Source organism: Canis lupus, chromosome 1, assembly GCF_011100685.1.
Source record: "Canis lupus familiaris isolate Mischka breed German Shepherd chromosome 1, alternate assembly UU_Cfam_GSD_1.0, whole genome shotgun sequence".
NCBI lineage: Eukaryota > Metazoa > Chordata > Mammalia > Carnivora > Canidae > Canis > Canis lupus.
In genome coordinates, this window is record NC_049222.1 from 12786918 (window position 1) to 12805021 (window position 18104).

Consider the following 18104-nt stretch of genomic DNA (forward strand, 5'->3'; position numbering starts at 1 on the left):
TGAGTTTGGTGTTAGTACAGGCAGGACTGTCCAATGATGTGAGTATAATACAGCTTCCCATGGAAAAGTATCTTTCTACTTTTAGAAAATAGGAATAGAATATTCCATTCACCTCCATGTCCCTAGTTGTTTGACATCTGGTATTCCTTAAAATTCCTATTGAAAAAAAAATGCCCCTCAAATGTAGGCTATCTTGCAACAGAGTATACTTTGTAATGTTTGTACAATTAAAAAAAGAAGAAGAAAGAAAGGAAAAATAGACAGTGTAAGCTAAATTGTGTCCTCCATCTCCAATTTGCATGTTGAAGTCTGAACCACCCCCAGTGCCCTAGAATGTGACCATGATCATATATGGACATAGGATCTTGGCAGAGATAATGAAAATGATGTCTTTAAGGTAGGCCCTAATCCAGTCTGACCAGAATCCTTATAAGAGGAAATTTGAACACAAAAACATACAAAGAAAAGATGATATGAAGACCCAAGGTGAAGACAGTCACCTACAAGCCATGAAGAGAGGTCTGGAACAGAGCTTTCCCTCACAGCCCTCAGAAAGAACCAACTCCAACAACACATTGGATTTCTAGCCTCCAGAACCATAAAAATAAAAAATAAAAAATTCTATTGTTTAGCCCACTTGTTTGTGGTTCTTTGTTACTGCAGTTCTAGCCAACTAACAGAGTAAAACAGTAGAGGAGCAAGTCCACAAGAATAGAGACATACACCCCGTGCCCAGCAGAGCACACTCACCCGGGCACATGTCACTGGGGAGAATGGAAAAGTAATAGACTCGTCCCTTCAATTAGAGGCTTCTCCTTGTTAATGTGTTCTCTCTCCTATAAAGCCAATATCTTATCCCAGCCAGGAACTAATGTCTTCAAATTGATATTAGTATTCAGGCAATGGTAATCCAGGGGAAACCCATCTAGTATGAAAGTCATTATCCTTTAGATTTAGAAGTACTCAATTATCTATTTCTGCATAGCAGACCAGTAGTGTAAAACTACACTGGGTTAGGCTCACAAATTTTGGGACCAAGTGTACTTGCAATGGCTTGTCTCTGCAGGAGGATACCTGAGGTCTGGGCTGGGAAGAATCAAAAGGTGGGAGGAACAGCCTGCAAAGGAGGAGATGGTGCTCAAACTGGGAACCAGACAACCACACAGTGGAATTCTGGCTGGAAGCTATAAAGCATGAGTTTGACTCCAAATTCACAATTGGTTTGTTGTGTGACCTTCTGTGGGTCATGCAATCTGTATGAGCTTATTTCTTTACTTTAAAAATGAACATGCTAGTGCATACGTTTCAGTAATATTCATACAAATTAAAGATTAGACACAAAATTTCCTAATAGGGTATATGATAAAGAGTAAATTTTTGTTCTAATAACTTGTTGAGGTATAATTGATGTGCCATAAACTGCATGTATTTAAAGTATATAATTTGATAAGTTTCATCAGTGTACATGACCTATAAGCCATCATCTCAATTTCTTGTGTTCTTTTATATTTCCTTCTTCCCACTGCTCCCCAAATGTTCCACTGAATTGTCCCAAGACAATCACTGATCTATTCACTGAGACTATAGACTTATACGTTTAGAATTACTCAGTGCATACTCTTTTTTCTGAATTCTTCTATATTTTGCTTAATATAATTATTTTTGACACATCTATGTGGTTTCTTAATCATAATTTGTTTATCCTTTCACCTGTTGACAGACATTTGGGTTGTTTCTAGTTTGAGTGGGGTAACAAAAAATAAAGAACTATGAACATTTTGTATAAGTTGATGAAATTCCCTTTTTTATTTATTTATTTTATTTTAAAGAGAAGAGAGAGAGTGTATGTGCGTACAAGTGGGGGAGGGGGGGCAGAAGGAGAGAATCTTCAAGCAAACTCCCTGCTAAGTACAGAGCCTATGTGGTTCAATCCCATTATCCATAAGATCATGATCTGAGCCAAAACCATGTCAACTGACTGAGTCATTCAGATGCCCCTTAGCTATTGAAATTTCTTGAAAGTCTTGTCAAAAGTTTAGGACGTCATCTTGAAAACAATGGCAAGCCATCCAAAACTTGAGAGCCAAAGGTGTTCGCTTTTTCACATTTTACATGTTCATCCAAATCTGTGTAATGACTGATTCAAATCCTATTGATTTATTTATTATATTATTTGGATGTTTTAGAACATTCCTCACAAAATTGTCTAGCTTCGGGGTTCTAAAAGATTGAACATCCAGCAATGACCATTTCTCAATTTATTTAATTTTAACTACAAATAACATCAATATTTACAGACCTCAAAAAGAACATTTTGTAAAGTTTTGCATGAATTCAAGGATAATATCTACAATTTATAATACAAATAAATATCCATCTTTTTTCTTAAAAGCATTTGAGAACGGAGTTCCTATTTCTCATAACTGGGCATTTCACATGAGCTCAGAGAAATATGAATTAAATTCTGCGCTTAATTTTTCTTTATAGGTTAAAAATAATATTCTATTGAATTTTACTTTTTCTTAAGATAGTGGAAAAATTAAATCTATTAAATTAACTGTATTGCTGTATTTTCAGAAGATAGCTCATGGGCAATGCTTTCTCACTTTATCATGATATGCCATTGTTCATAATTATTTTAACTTGCATCAAGTGTATTGTAATTCATTCTTATTCTTGAAAACCTACATTCAATACCTGAGCCTCCAGAGCTAATCCACGAACTTCTAAATGGACAAACTAATCACATTTCTAGGGTATTCAATTTACCTTTGTCCTCCCATTTAATTTACAATAGGCGTTACAGTATTTTGCATCTTATCTATCAGACAGAAGCCATCTCCCTAAGTAACTGCTCTGAACTTGAAGATGACATAGAAAACAGAGTGACTCCTGAGTGATAAATTTACAATAACCATATAGAACTTGGCTATAGAATAAGTTATTATTTCTAAAGTTTCTCAGTTTTCAAAAATCACTCCAAAAAGGCATAGCATTGGATCAGCGTTTTAGCTCATTTCAATGGGAAACTGCTGGAAAGTAACTCTTGTTCACAGAAGACTTGAAGAAAAGTTCAACTTTTCAGATGAATCAAATACTTTTCATTCTCAAAATATAGTCCTGAAAAAAAAAAAAAACTGAAATCACTAATTTTAAGTTCTTTTTTTTTTAATTTTAAGTTCTTATGTGTTTTTAATGCCCAATCCATCTATCTGTAGGTACATTATACACATTTTTGAAATTATACACATTTTGTTCTTATACTACTTTTTGCTTATTTTTGTAAGTTTGGGGCCTTTACTCCACATTTCAATTAACACCAACAAATATCCAGACAACAACAAATATCCCAGAGAAATACAGCACAGAAAGGGTTTATTTTTATCACTTTACCCACCAAAATAGTGATGTAATTCTGAACAAGTGCTGGGCAGAAGCACATGCTGTGTTTTCCATTTGAAGCAACAATTAAACCCATGCTGCAACTGATAACCAATTAAAAATAAGCATTTCTAAGAATCTAGTTTGAAGCTGGGAATCCATGAAAGAGATTATCATTTAAAAGACTAGCCCAGGTAAAATGAGTTCATGCTGTAGGAATACAGAGAGGAGAAAATATAAGAAAATAAAGAAGAAAGAAAAATAAATAAATAGCTTGATACAGATGGGGAAAGAATAAAGATACGAATAGGAAAAAATATAGAAGAAGGAAGGACAGACAAAGATATTCAACTAAAAGGACTCCACAGTGCATGAATAGGCACCAAATGAAGCTATTGGCAAAGTTAGATTCAGCAGTAATTTATTTAAGAAATGTATTCTCAATGCCAACCATGCACAGTGCCTGAGTTCTTTTTTTTTTTCTTAAGATTTATTTATTTATTCATGATACACAGAGAGAGAGAGAGAGAGGCAGAGACACAGGAGGAGGGAGAAGCAGACTCCATGCCGGGAGCCCGGTGTGGGACTTGATCCCGGGACTCCAGGATCACGCCCTGGGCCAAAGGCAGGCGCCAAACCGCTGAGCCACCCAGGGATCCCCTGCCTGAGTTCTTTATACAGAACTCTCAAGAACCCAACAATCTAATTGGAAAGATCCAACATAAGCCAAAACTCTGCTTCTCAAAAGTAGCCTTTAACCACCTTGGTCAGAATTAGAAGAGTTGCTTATTAAAAATGCAAATTGGAGCCCCAGTGTCCAGTCTAGATCTACTGAATTTCAATCTGAACCCCTCCCCAAGTCCAGTGCAAATGCACATTTTATTTAAATCTCCTAGTTGTCACAGACAATGCCTGTTGAAATCTGAGAAATCCTCAGGAAGAGCACATGAAGTAATCTGAGGAAGGTACAGAAAAAAATGCATCAGAGATCAAAGACAAATGACTCTAACAAGAGAATCCCTGAAGTCCCTAAATCTGTAGAAGTTACATCTAGAAGGCCCCTAATAGCATGTTATTTATTTCATGCAGTCAGCATTCAGTTTTCCCAAAGAAAACAAAAACCACTAATTCTCATTAATGAAAACCTTCCTAAAGTCTGTGTGAATTGGGCAGGTTTCAGAGATCTTCTTTCAAGGGGGTGAGGATATTTTTTTTCTGACTATATATCAACAAATCTCCAAACTGATCTCATTGTTAAAGGTAATATCTATACCATGGGTTTTACTAATCTTTTTTCAAACAGCATTCCCAGAATACTATTCCAAGAATACTATCCTTTTTCCCCATAGGGCCGTAGGGATTTGGAAAAGGACTAAATTATTACATGTCATACCTTAGTTTCAGAATGTATTAGATACCATAGAGAAATATTTTAGGGAAATCTTACTTATGTTCAATATTTACAAATGTGCCTGGCACTGGACCAGGAATAAAACCTATACAAAGAAAAGAGTCTTGAATCAACTAATCCAGAAGCAGTATTCTTTAGAGATTGAGACTATATATAATATGTTCCTAAACATATGTTTCTTTTTATATTCATAGGCAGTAACACAAAATTAAACAGGATTGGAATGGTCCTGTAGATGGAAGTGTTAATATTTCAAGGAGATAAATACTAATCACTAAACAAGAGAAATTATCTACTGCCCTATTTCTAACTACATAAAAAAGCATATTAAAATTGCAAAACAAAACAAAACAAAAAAACCCTAATACATAAAGGTTTGATCCAATTGACATCTCAAATAATATTATAAGTTAAAGAATGTTTATCCCTCTGGTGGGACAATTCTAGAACAGAGGGGTGACCTGCGTAGCTTTAAAGACAAACCTCACTTATCTCTCCAAATGGGATAGCAATGCCAAGCTTTATCTTGCATTTATTTGAAAATAATTGATTTTCTTACAGACTGGCTCTCTAGTCCTCTAAGTAAAAAGAATTTCCCGCGCCTTCAACCTTTTGATTACAGAAATCATTTTTTTTATCCACATATCCTGAGAGAATAGCAATTGCCCATTATGGTTCATACTGTCATAAAACAGTGTTGAGCCAATAGCAGCAGGCATAGAATTCCTTGACTAGCCAAAAGAAAAAAAAAAAAAAGTTTATGTGAAAAAAAATCTAGTAAATCGAGATCAAGCAGAAAACCACGTTATTGAAGGCAAGTTCAACAGCATGTAGAACTTTCCTTCTTTGTGGCTGGGACGATGTCCTGTAAGATGACACCCCTTCCCAAAGTCACTGAGTATTCCTCTTGAAACACTGTGGACCAGACAAGGGAAGAAGGGAAGAAATCTTGTTTACTCTTTTGGTGTTGTGCACCTCCCATCTCTTACCACAGGGAAATATGTTGAAGAAATGCATTGATTCCTTGGAGTGCAAATGACATAACTTCTACGGACTTTTTTGCTGTAATTTTTTTCTAGTTCAAAATAACCTTTGAACTAATGATTCAAAAAAATCCATAGTTTTCTTACCTTTGAACTAATGATTCAAAAAAATCCATAGTTTTCTTTGACTTCTACTCTTAAATAGTTCTCCCTAAGATCTCCAACCTAACCAAATCTTGCTAATCACAAGTTTATTTTTTTAGTTTATAGCTTTTTTTTTAAGATTTTATTTATTTATTCATGAGAGACACAGAGAGAGAGAGAGAGAGAGGCAGAGACACAGGAAGAGGGAAAAGCAGGCTCCTTGCAGGGAGCCCGAAGTGGGACTCGATCCCAGGTCTCCAGGATCAGGCCCTGGGCTGAGGGTGGCGCCAAACCGTTGAGCCACTGGGGCTGCCCTAATCACAAGTTTAATACTAAAAGTTGTACTAATTTAAAATCTGAATAGTTCTCAGTCTGTAAGCATATTTACTCTTCATTATTATTCATTACTCTTCTTTATTATTCATTATTGATCTTTGGGATTTTTCTAGATTAATAATATGATGAAAAACATAAATATCCTCATTTAAACAAAAAGCTACTAATATGTTCTATATCTTTATAGTTCGCTTTTCTCAAAGGCCTTCAAAGAAATAATCTACATGGCCTATAATGGGAGAATGTTTAAATAAGGTATGACACATTCATAAACTTCAATATCACGTAGCCTTTACATTTACTAATAATTTTAGTGGCATATGTGTTTGTAAAATAATGTAAATATGAACTTACTTTATTAATACATATTTTTATTCTATATTTTGAGAAAATAAAAAATAGGTAACAGAAAAAACTACTAATGAGTATTTTAAGATGATGAAAATATTCTACACTCAGACTGTGGATATAATGGTGTAACTCCATTATATACTTAAAAACCACTGAATTGTACATTTTAAATATGTGGAAATTATAGTATGTGAATAGTATCTCAGTAAAGATGTTAAAAATACCAAATAAGATTATTTCAAATAAATTTATTAAAGAATAATTTACATAAAATACCTGTTTTATCTACACAGTTTGATAAACTATAACCAAAACAAATGTTTTTATTAACAAAATCATGCAATAGAAGATTTCCTTTTGCTCAGAGTATTGTCCTATACTCCTTTCTAGTCAATTTCTTTTTTAATCCTCAACTTCAAGAAAGCATTGGTCAGATTTGTCACTATAGATTTTTCTGGAGTTCCATATAAATGGAATCACACAATACGTATTCTTTCACTTGGCTCAGCATCATGTTTTTGAAACTATATGCATCAATTTTTGCCTCTTTACATTGATGATTCATATTCCATTCATCTCTTGACAAATTTGGGTGATGTTTACAGAGCTCTAGTATTAGGCTACTACAAACAAAGCAACTACAAACATTTACACATATATATGTGTTGCTACATTTTTATTTCTCTTGGGTAAGCACTAAAAAGTAGGATTGTTGGACTATATGGTAGTCTTGTTTTTTAACTTTCCATGTAACTGTCAAACTTTTCCAAAATAGTTGTAGCATTACAAATCTCATTAGCCATATACGAACATTCTTTCTCAGCCACATTTTCTCCAGCTCTTGGAAAATGTCATTATTTTGTAGTATTAGTCATCTAGGGAGCTATATAGTGATTTGTGTGTGTGTGGTTTGAATTTACATTTTCTTAATGAATAATGATGTATGCAAATATTATATTCTCTCTTATAATAATGAATATAATCGTTATTACTGGACATTCTTGCATTTTTCATTTGTGAAGTATCTGTTCATATGTTTTTATTGGGTTTTATCTTATAATTAGTAGGTTAGGACTTGCAACCTATCTGTGGGTTACCTGGTCAACAGACAGCAACATGAGTGTGTGCCTTAGCTGTAGAGAGCCACCTCATGTGAAGACATACTAATCCTATGGAAGTTTCTTTACAAATATTGCTTTCTTTTCTTCTTTTCAAAGGAACTGATCCCTAACATCTCAGAACCGTAATTAAAAAACCCAACCTGCCACATGGTCTAAATATGCTTCCTGTTTTATTTAGTTTTTCTTGTAATTCTTTTTTATTTATAGCTGTATGGGCAACAACAAAATTAAGCGCTGCATTTCTTCATAACTGGTTCTAATAGTTGAAAAGCATAAACCACCAAGAACATTTGGTAGCCTTGATATGTCAGACCCTACCTGAAAATATGTTCTTTACCCATAAATGATGGGACTTAAGCAGCTGTGAATGAGTTCCAGTTTTGAAAACTTAAATAGCATAAAAACTGTGATAGCCTCTTTGTAACACTTTGAAAACCATGATTTAATTTATTTTTTTTATTCAAAGAAATACTCAGAGAACTCCTTCATTTGCATGGACTCCTCACCCTGGAAAGTAGATTAGTTTAGTCTTTATAAAAATACAAAACAAAAAGGCTTTGTTGTTCTTTGCTCCATTTTTTGAGCAAAGCTCAAGCTTGAACCCTGCTTGATGCCTGTGCTCAGCCCCCATTTCTCTTTATGTGCTAAGAACTCAGCTTGGCAGTCTAACATCTATTTTCTAAGCCTGCTTCTTTTACCTGACTTCCATCTCTGGATTTTGCTGGACTTTTGTCCTTCTTAATAATCCTTTGGCTCAGTTCCTGGGCCCAATCCTGGTTCAGACTCCTGTGGTGTGCCCTGTCATTGCAGCCTTCCATAATTTAGTGGTTATGTTATGCACATGAGATGACAGTGAGCATTTATACCAATAAAGTATCTAGTCTTATTATGCCATTTGTGCAGTCACACAAATATACAGAAAGACAGATTTTAAAGAACTTAGTCAATGAAGATTATATATGGTATGTTCAGTATAGTTGTATATTAATTAAGTAAATGTTCCTCTACCTCAAGCATTATTTAATCTTACTAAATTTGCTTTAATTGGTTCTCTAGCTCCAAGCACATCCTCTCCTTCATAATTTATGTCCATTCTCTCAATCTCAGCAAAATCCAGGCCATAAAACCACAGAGAGCAGGGCAATGAAGGTCAAAGAAGATTCCAGAGCCATGCAACAAAAAAAAAAAAAAAAAAAAAAAGAAAGAAATATAATTACCAGAATTCCAATCACTGTAAACAAAAAATGCTGATAAATCAAAGTCCCAAGGGCTTCCAAAATTTCAATCACAACTACACATACAGATTTATCCATAAAAACACACATGTATTCATACATAGACTCACACACAACACACACACACACACAAATACACACACACATTCTCTATATTTCTTTAACATCAAGGAATCAAGTTTCCTGAATTAGCTAAAGAGAATATAGGATATTCAGAGGTGTCAAAAATAATAATAAAAGGAGAAAAATGTATCTTGCATCTAAAACACACCTTTTATTCCTTCTAGAGGAATATCGAAAAAGAGAGAGAAAGAAAGAGATAAAGAGAAAGAAACATATACTCCTCATGCAATGACCTTTTATAAGGGCACAAAAAGTTCTCAGCACCACCATTATTCCCTGAGTGCTGTTCTTTTGCACTAAATTACCACCTGAAATTCTTCTTTTTTATCCTCCCTCTGCTGAACCTCAGAGGTGAGTCTGGGTACTGCTGACATGGCAGGTATAATGCAGTCAGTAAAAATGCTTCACAACAAGCACTCTTACCATTGACCTTCATCCCCTGCTTTGGAGGAGAAGCATCTGGCAGCTTTGTATTACAATATGGGCAAAGCATTGTACACAGCCCTAGGACTTCTCTCCTTCATGTCAGAAACCCCCTTTAGCAAAAATTAATGAAAGAGGAAATGGGGCATGAGGCCTAACTATACTGTTCTCTCTCAAATTGAGGATTTAAGGCTTTGAGTCATATTAAGCATAAGCATCTTAAAGAGACATTTCCTGTCATATATCATCATTTTAGTGGAACAGATTTTCACAGAGAATACAATCTGATTAACCAATTAGAAGAGTTACTTTATGTATATGCGACAGTATGAACTAGACAGTGTTTTTTATAAAATGTTCTTTTTCCACTATCATTTGCATATAAACCAAGTATTCCATTTCCTTGACTTTTGAAGTGTTATTAGTGAGCACATACAGCCTGCCTTTGCTATGTAGATTTCTAAAATTTGATATTTTACCATTAAAAGTTCCCCCAATACTGGGGCCATTCAAACTCAAATTTTAAAAACTCCAGGCTCTCAAACACCCTTCTGCAAGAGTTGTGGACCCCAAGTGGAAGCTGGTGAATCTGGAGACAAAATGTGTCTATGGAACCAAAAAAGGATTTGAGCTACTGTGGAAGCCTAGAAGCTGGTAGGAGACAATGTAAGGTGATCAAACATACATTTTGTTAAAAGGAGGACTTAAATCTGCTGATTACTTCCATCAGAAACATAATTTAGTCTTACCAAATTCACTTGAATTGGTTCTTAATTGAATTATTGAATGTTGGAAGGCAGTTCTTCATGGGTCTTCTACATTGCTGCAAGTCTTGCAATGCACTGACTGCTCTTTGTTCCAGACTATTTTTACAAGGTTGTTTGGACAGCAAACAGTCTTTGGAAACAGACTGACTATGCCCTTCTATAGCAAAAGGTAGATATTCTTACACTCTAGTATCATAAAAGATAATCTCTCCCTTCCAGAGCTAAGGGCAGTCATGCTTATGCTATTTATAAAAGATGTGAAATCCTGAACCTGAGTTCTTCTCCTGTAATGTATTTTTGTGCAAGCATCCTCTGGTCCTTGTCTTATTTGCCATGTGAACTTGGGCTCAAGGAATTGGCACAAACATGCTGATACTCGCTACTGTTACGGCTGTGAGTCATTCTTCTCTGACCTGGGTTTTGTGTCTCCTATCAGCATCCATGAAAGTAGAGAATACTGTGTGCTCAAAGGAATAAAATCATACACTGTTCAATTTTCTGGACAGATTTAATGATGAAAATGGGATATTAAGAGACAAGGCTTTTTAAAAAAGGAAATATGAGGGTCTTGTGGGCCAATTAATAAGATCTAAGGGAAGTCCCTGGGAATCAGTACTAAACATTTTGACAAAATTGTGTAGTCTAGTGGTAAGTAAACGTTTTTTTTTTTATTTATTTTTTATTTTTACTTTATTGCCAATTAAATGAGGGGTACTAACTAGGGAGGTGGTTACAGAGTACAAGAGGGCTGCCCAAAGTATGGTTAACACCCCTCTGGGTGAAGAACTTCCTAGCTAATCTGCACCGTTGGCTAATAAACCCATGCAAAATTCAGAGACCTGCTATCTGGTTTAAATTTCCTGAGAATATGTGAATTGATGCGAAGTACTTACGCCCTCTGGCAGCCAGGGAAAAAGTGTTATCTCATCAGCAGTTGTAATAACTAATCTTAAGAGATGTCCTAGATTGGCAGAAGGTTCTTCTTCCTTTTGGACAATAGTTACAAAGATATGCTTCCACACCAAGCATAAAATGGAAAAAAATTTTCACAATTATGAGCATAAATCAAGTAAATCATCAGAAGTCTGTATGGGTCACTAGTGAAATCAGTAGGAGATGCACATAACATCTGGAAATATTGGAATGGAATGGAATGGAATAGAAATAGCTGGGTTGTCTTATAGCTCCTGTATCTATGATGTCTATCATAGCAATCTTAGATATATTCAGAGAAGACAGTAAACAGTCTCAAAGCTTTTGGCAGCAGGTCTTGCTGTAAGGGAGTTTTGTCCCCTATCTAGAAGACTTCCTGAGACAGACAAACTTTTGTGGGAAACGTTGCCGAGGCACTAATTAATATTCAAAAACTCTTACTACTCCAGATTGAGTTTTCAGTACTGATAAAGGCAACCCATTATAAAATAGAAATAGACACACAAAAAATTTAGATAAATTATTGAAATTATCTTTCACATCCTGGAAAATTTCTCTCACTTGCAGAGAGAATTTAAGCAATGCTATCTTCATAATGGGGACAAGAGACGCTTTGGATTAAGGAGGACTCCTCAAAAAAAGTCACCCTATGTGATCCAAGACCAACTTAGCCAGAAGGCACAAAGGACTTTTAAGAGGTTTCTAAGTCCAAAAGAGATAGGATCAGCTAGGCAGCTCTTACTGCCCAATATAAAGCACTAGGCAAGCCTACTGGAAGTTTGTTTGGTTGACCATGAGTTGCCACCATGAGGCTCAAAACAAAATGGGAAGGCTTGTTTGATGAAGTGGTGCCACTTTCTATGTGTCCCTAATGCCTCCCACGCCATTCACCATTATCTAAGCTATTTTAAGTGGAATAAAGCTGTCTAAAGGAGGGGCTAATATCTCCATTACTCTAAGAGAGATCAAAAGCCATATATCTCCTTCTAACTATGCTGGGCGATTTGAGGGGGAAGAGAATCAAACTCTTATGGCTTTGATAGATATGTGTGCCCAAATCACAATCTTCTCCAGACCATGGAAGAAAAAGACACCCATATTTAACTAATAGGGTTTGAGTGAGATGGGGAAGAGAAGCTAACGTGACCTTGTGGTGGGATGGTTTGGGCCAATTAAATGTAATGTTATTTCTCCACTTAAAAGTAGGGTAAGAATTGATGTATATGCATATTCTTCCCCAGCACGTAAATGTTAAGGGAGAGTCTTCAGATCAAGAAGAGCCTGGGAAAACACAACATATAAATCATTTCCCTAAATCCTCCTTTGCATCATTTGCAATTGATGGTTGGTCAGCATCTAGTATGAATGCCTCTAACTCTGATGTTCAAAGCTTATGTCCAAAGCTTTCACTATATACATGACATCTTGCTGGTTAGCAAATCAGAATCATCAGTCGCAACATCCCTGACTGTGACGGTATCACAATCCCATGTGCAAGGGCATTAATAAACCCTGAAAATTTCAGACCAGCCTGACAAATTAAATGTCTTCAGACTAAGTGAATGGATTCAAAACACTTGGTACCTCTGCCCCCCCCCCCCCATATGTGTGTGTGCATGCTCTCTCTCTCTCTCTCTCTCTCTCTAAAAAACAAAAACAAAAACAAAAACATTCTTCTTGCTTTTCATATTGGACAATGCATCCTTTGTGTGAACACAAAGCAACAGTCTGCGTTGGAAGTGATCCAGGAAACTATGTATGGTACAGTCTCTGTCTTTATGCCTCCACAGAGCACTAATGACTTCTTTGACTGATGACTCTGTCAACTGGGCATTTGTCAAAGAGAGAAGCCTCAATGTAGAGGCAGCCCCTGGGTATCAGCCTCATTCCATCTATGACAGGATGGTCAGGATTACTCCCTTTGAAAGTGATTATTGGGGGCAGCCCAGATGGCTCAGTGGTTTAGTGCCACCTTCAGCCCAGGGCCTGATCCTGGAGACCTGGGATCAAGTCCCATGTCCAGCTCCCTGCATGGAGCCTGCTTTTCCCTCTGCCTGTGTCTCTGCCTCTCTCTCTTCCCTCTCTTTTTCTCTCTCTCTGTCTCATGAATAAATAAATAAAATCTTAAAAAAAAAAAAAAAGAAAGCAATTATTGCACTGCCCTTGGGTTCTTGTTGAAACTGCTGTCTAACTTAGGTTAACTTGGACTTAACAACTAATGAGGTAGGAAGGACCCAATAAGCCTCACTTTTTATTTATTTTTTTATTTTTTTATTTTTTTTAATTTTATTTATTTATGATGGTCACAGAGAGAGAGAGAGAGAGAGAGAGGCAGAGACATAGGCAGAGGGAGAAGCAGGCTCCATGCACCAGGAGCCCGATGTGGGATTCGATCCCGGGTCTCCAGGATCGCGCCCTGGGCCAAAGGCAGGCGCCAAACTGCTGAGCCACCCAGGGATCCCAAGCCTCACTTTTTAAATAGAAATGTTATATTCAACAGTGCAACTGGCCTGGCATTGTCCCCCATATCTCCACTTTACTTGACAAGTGGCAACAAGCACTTTGGGAGCAATTTAATTCCCCACACCACTGTCTTACAGAAAGCCGTTTTTGTTCATGGGGCTCTTGATTCCTACAGGATGCCCTCAATGTCTAGGCCTGGTCCATAGATGGTTTAACTAAGCCAAAAGCTAAAGGCATCTACTGGGCTTCTGCATTTGTTCAACCTCAATGCTAGTAGTAAAGAACAGAAAATGGTACGGTCACTGTGTCCAATGGACACAACTCAAAACATTTTTGTAACTCTGGCCTTTACTCACCTTGATGAAACTTGATATAATTTCATTGAAGCTTGGGTACTTGTCAGTACTCTAGTGTTTGGTCTGCCACTTGGAAAACTACAGACTGGCAAATTAACACTCTACTCATTGGGGCCATGAACTGCAGAAACTAATCACAGCTCCTGATCAAACCATCTGGATTCTTCATGCAAATGCCCAAGTTAAATGCCCTTTATCTGATGAAACCAACTGAACTCAAGCTGCTGCTTCAGCCTGCATCAAACAAAATACTACCATTTCTCCCTGAGCACAGCAACACATCCTCTACCATAGACTATTTTTGATGCAGAGATACTGCTCTACGCCAGACTCTTGACTTCTGGAAATGGTTGACCCCTTTGTCTCACACTGAGGGAGGCTGCCCTGCATGAGGTTCTGCTTTTATCTGATCTCAGCAGATTTACCAAATCATACTTTAGGCTTTGTCTCAGTATTATCAGCAACGTCTTACCACAGCAGACACTTTTACAGTTTATGGTATCCTGGTTGGCCCAATCAACCAACTCAAGTCACACAAATGTGATTCATGAAACTAATCTGTGTCACATGTCTGGCATATCAAAATATTTACAATGTGATAATGATGCACATTTTATTACAAAATCCATGCAGCAATGGACTTTCCATTCTCCCAAATATCCACAGTTATCTCTGCATTTATCTAAGCATTTGGCATTGTTGCTATTTTCACTTTAGCGATTCTAGTATTGCGTAAGGATATATACCATTTTGGTTTTAGTTTGCATGTCCTAAATGGCTTATGATGTTAAACAACTTTCCATGTCCTTGTTATCTGTATATCCTCTTAAGTGATATGTTTGTTCATGATTTTTGCCCTTTTTCTAAATGAAGTACTCGGGTTTTTCCTCCTGAGTTTTGAGATCTGATAAAAATCTCATATGTATGGTATTCAAATATTTTCTCCCACTGCACCTTGTATTTTCAACCTCTTCACTGGGTCTTTCTTGAGAGCATTTTTTGTAAATTTTTTGAAGTTTAATTCATTTTTTTTCTCCTTTTTTGAGTCATGCTTTTGACATTAAATCGAAGAGCTCTTTACATAGTCTTAGATTCTGGAGATTTTCTCCTATTTTTTAACCTAAAATTTATAATGTTAGATGCCCAACTACTTGAGCACCACTTATTGAAAAGACTATCTTTCTTATAATGAATTGCTTTTGCACCTTTGTCAAAAATCAGTTAGGTATATTTGTGTTGGTCTACTTCTGGGTTATCTACAATTTTTCTCTTCCTACATTTCTAGTCTGTGTTGTTGGTGCTTACATATTTAGAATTATTACATCTTCCTGGTGGATTCTTTTATGATAATTATATGTCTATGTCCTAGTAATTTGTTCTAAAGTAGATTTTGACTATTATTTGATTTCATCTTCCTTAAACTTACCTTATAGCTGCTACTGTCTCTCCTGGATACTCTTCAATCTCATGTCAGTATATTTTTATCCAAAGTAAATTCTACAGTAACCAGTATTTATACAAATATAAATTTGTATGTTCACATATAATATGAAGTTTAAAAAAAAATCCATTCCTCCAAAAAGTCAATACTTTTACATCATATCTTAACAGAATTATTCCTATAGTATGATTTGACATGTGCACAAATTCTAGGAATGTACAAATCAATTGTGCATTCATGGGATATTATTAAATATAAATATAAATATAAATATAATGATGCCTTAATTTTAAGTGCATTTGCCCTTCAAGGTAGAATGTGAACGTTTTCAAAGTTATAACAATTCAAATGTTACCACCAGGCAGTGTTTTCCCATCTTAAAGCAATAGTTTAGATGAGGGTGTCTTACCACTATTAACAAAACATCTGTTGGAGGCTCAGCAATTAAGACAAATAGTTTCCTCTCTAATTGTTTGAACGTGAAATGAACATTCTGTTATTAAGAGAAGCTCAGGCCATGACAGATATGAAGCTGAGGGAGGAAGATATGAAGCTATGGGCAAGAGGATCCTACCACTACTGAGTAGCTGAGAGGCACCTTCTGTTGTTGACAGTGAGGTCAAGGAAAAACATCCAGGCATTACTAAGAGATTGCTACAAGAACAAAACAATTCTCTGTCTTAAGAGGAAAATGAGCTGATGCAGCACTTTTCCTGTTTCTCAGTAAACTCTGAGTAACCCCACAATGATGGATATACTAGTGATGACATAAACCCTTCCGAATTTAATGTCTTGTTTGAGGTGATCCTCTTTTAGGCTTAACGATCCAAAAATATATTTTGCACATTCTTCAGCCTAAGTCACCACCTGATTAAATTTTATCAATGATGTCATTCAATTATCTCAAATGATTTAAATCCTTTTTCTAATAATTTAATATATAATAGTTTTAAAGATGATCACTACTAAAATGCCTCATTGAAATCTTTCTCCAAGAGCTGTTCTATTAGCACAATGAAAACCAGGATTTCATTTTGCAATCTCATGATAGAGAAATGAGCTAGGCTTTCGGCATATCCATACCAAATTGTTGAAAAGTCTTTGGAAGTTGTAATGCAGATCTAAGTTGGCAGTTTAAAATCTTCTGACCTCTTTGTGACTCTCCTGAAGTGAGCTCCTTCAATGAGACCAATGACAAGAGAAATGGTCCATGCTGGATTGATATTAAGGCTCACCTCTTTTCAATTCTTTTTTCAGTAGTCTCAGAGGAGGGAAAGGATCAGACATGCTCCCTTAATTTTGTTTCCTGGCAATTAACTCCCAGAATAACACCAAATAATTACAACCATAACACTGCAGAGAAAGTTAGAGGAGCAGTAAATGTTGCTAAGCTGTGAACTTTGACAAACAAGCCTCCATAAATGGTGCAAGACTGCCGGCTCTGTGCCTGGTTACATGCTCTGCACTGATACTCGAAAGAGTTGTGCAAGACAACTAACTCATCATGCTGAACGAAATCTAACTGCTTGAGGTATGACATTGTTTTGGGAGTAGAGGACAGGAAAATAACACACAGAAAGAATCCATGACGAGTGAAACCAGCAGTACCTCAAGTTAAGCATCTATTCATTTACTGATCTATTCCTCTATTCATCTTATTTTCTTTGGAGAAGGAGAAGGAAAAATGAATAATCTTCGTGTGTTGTTCTCCCCAAGGGTACACGGCAGAGTGGCCCTGAGCTCTGGCATGCGCTACGTAAGTGGGAAGGGAAACATCTGTTTGCCACATCGATGACCAAGTATCTCCAGACCCCCAGGGCCCCTCGACTCCCGCAAACATGTCAGTCAAAGGCACCACTCACACAAGTTCACGTCATGTGTATTCTTTATTACTGAGAATCTAAATCTGTTAGGTGTTTTAACTTCAACCTTGCTCCATTCCCTTCCAATTATCCCTCTTTCTTTCTTCAGTAAATGTTTCTCTTTTACCCAGAATTTCTCCACCTCAGCAATGCTGACCTTACTCAGGTCACTTTGAGGAGTGATCTTTGCAGGCAGTGAGTGTTCTGTTACCAAGGCCTTTGTCAGTTTTACCCATTCTCATACCAAATTTCATTCTAGGAAGGCCATGGATAAAACAATTAATAGACAAAAAATTTGAGGTAAGCTTTTAATGAATTCATAAATACCTCCTCTAATTAATCTTTCATTTCCATAGGCAGCTGTATTACCTTAACCCTAGAGTGAATAACAGGGATCTCACCAGGGGGGTGCTAGACAAACTGTTTTCTGGAGATCTTTGCGTCTTTTTTTCTTTTTTTAAAGATTTTATTTATTTATTCATGAGAGACACACGAGAGAGAGAGAGAGAGAGAGAGAGAGAGAAAGGCAGAGTCACAAGCAGAGGGAGAAGCAGGCTCCATGCAGAGAGCCTGAGGTGGGACTCGATCCCAGGACTCCAGGATCACGCCCTGGGCCAAAGGCAGGCGCTAAACCACTGAGCCACCCAGGGATCCCCTGATCTTTGCATCTTTAAAGAAATTGCAAAGTAATTCCATTTAAAAGATTTTCTGTTAAAAAAAAAAAGTTAAAAGTTTAACTTGAAAGTTAAAAGCTTTCTTTTAATAAAAGCTTTC

General features: G+C 36.4%; 1 long non-coding RNA gene across 1 annotated transcript in view; it reads right to left on the minus strand.

The window, feature by feature from the left end:
* Positions 1–2281: 2281 nt before the first annotated feature.
* The window catches only part of LOC119870704, a 50008-nt gene continuing 34185 nt past the window's right edge, over positions 2282–18104 (minus strand). Inside the window, exon 3 of the long non-coding RNA XR_005353359.1 lies at positions 2282–3120. This is a non-coding gene — a long non-coding RNA (uncharacterized LOC119870704). The remainder of the gene's footprint in view (positions 3121–18104) is intronic.